This window comes from Aplysia californica, unplaced genomic scaffold (assembly GCF_000002075.1).
Source record: "Aplysia californica isolate F4 #8 unplaced genomic scaffold, AplCal3.0 scaffold01494, whole genome shotgun sequence".
NCBI classification, from domain to species: Eukaryota; Metazoa; Mollusca; class Gastropoda; order Aplysiida; family Aplysiidae; genus Aplysia; species Aplysia californica.
In genome coordinates this window covers 11,545-13,321 of record NW_004798764.1, presented here as the reverse complement: position 1 = coordinate 13,321, position 1,777 = coordinate 11,545, and the positions used below count along the sequence as shown (strand labels likewise).

At 40.2% G+C, this 1,777-nt stretch overlaps 1 protein-coding gene across 1 annotated transcript in view; it reads right to left on the bottom strand.

Annotated features, from left to right (window-relative positions):
• The window catches only part of LOC106013909, a gene marked incomplete at its 3' end in the record, with an annotated part of 46,886 nt that extends 45,355 nt beyond the window's left edge, over nt 1-1,531 (bottom strand). Inside the window, 1 exon segment of the mRNA XM_013090768.2 lies at nt 894-1,531.
• Nucleotides 1,532-1,777: the final 246 nt, after the last annotated feature.

Here is a 1,777-nt window from a genome sequence, read left to right as displayed (position 1 = left end):
TTTATTTATTCTAGATTTCTACATATATCTAGATCTAGATCTAGATTTAGATCTATTGTTGTATCATCTAGATTCTAGATCTAGACTCTACTGAATTCTGTTTAGAAACACATTATTTTTAAGGTCCAGATCGAGACTCTAGAATAGATTCTATAAATGTCATTATTTAAATCTAAACTAGATCTAGATCTAGATTCTAGATCTAGATCTAGATCTTATGTTTTAAAAGCAATGAAATATCTAGATTTATTTTACTGGGCCTAGAATCTAGATCTAATCTAGATCTAGATCTAAAAGAATAAATAAATGATCATTCTATTTATTGTTTACAATAAATAATGAATATGATTACGCTGTAAAAAGGTGTCGGCCCATTTCCTACGGGTAATGAAGGACTAGATCTAAATTGAATGTCTAAAACAAGACCAAGAGATCGCGTGAGGCGTGACAGAGCCCATCCTTCTCCTATTGGCCTATTCATACTGAGAAAGCGCTTTTGGCTTGTAGGCCTAGCCTATACCCAGCAGAGCCAAGTCTAGGCTAGGCCTTGCTTCACTGAAAAGGATACCCTGATATAGGCCTATGACTCAAAAGTTTCGCAATACTAGATATCTAGATTCTAGAGATCTAGATCTAGATTTAGAATCTAGATATTTTCTAAATTTAAGTATCTCTATAGATCAAATTGATGTTCTTCTAATCAGGAAACTAACACATAGACTCTAGAATCAAAACTAAATTTACAAGCCTCATCAAAACAAATGAGGTGGCTAGAATCTAGATCTAGATCTAGAATCTAGATCTAGATATATCTAGATCTAAGTCTAAGATAACAAAGTAAAGTTGCTAGATTCAGATGTAAGTTCGATTCCCTAAGTTCTAATTTCGCTTACCAGTCAAACTTCTAAAATCCGATACTTGAGCTCTGCATTTTGGCACAACAGCAAGAGTCCATTGGAAGTCTTGGGCCCTCGATAGTTATCCAAACACAGAAAGGCAATCCAAGAACGTGTTCACACAGTTGAATCAGCTGAGCCGCACGCGTACGCGCGAGTGAGTAAAAGTTGTGACCCGAGTTGTAAAACTCTCCGTTCGACTGCGTTTACTCTATGCCCAATGTAGTAGTTTAGGCGGCCGCTGCGTTGTCCACGTAAACTGGGCCCCTTTCGCTATCAGTGGGATCGCCTAAAACTGAAAGGCTTGCAGTGAACTCGTCCTGTGGTTTGACTCTGTGACTGTGGCAGAATCAACAATATACAAAGTTTGAAAGAGAGTCACAAACTTCTTGAAGTGTCTGTTGTTGTCTATGAGAATCGCTGTTTTCGAATATTCAGGTAATAGATGAGACTTTTTCAACCAGATGTCGATCGAAGGACTTTGCGAACTTGTTTTCACCAGTCCTGACAACAGCCTCGAGTTGCGAAGCGAGAACAGATTTAGCTTTCGTTTCGTTTCGCGTCGGAAGATCGCTGTTTTGGGGGCCTCGCGGCGTCGTTAGCGAGCCAAAACAGCGCGAGGAAAGAGCGAGGTAGAGATTGCTTTCTTCCCATTGGCCCAAACTTTTCATAAATATTCATGAGATACTACGCGTTTTACAAACAAGCTACTCTCCGAGAGCCGAGAGAGGTGTATCGCAATGCCACTGCCTGCCACAGATCTACGTGTAGGCCTAGGTAAAGAGGACTTGCTTGCATGCATTGCCCCAAAACGTAAATCGAGGTGCAATCGGGGTCCCGTCGACTGAGATTTCGTTGCTTCGATGTCACAAGCGAACCAT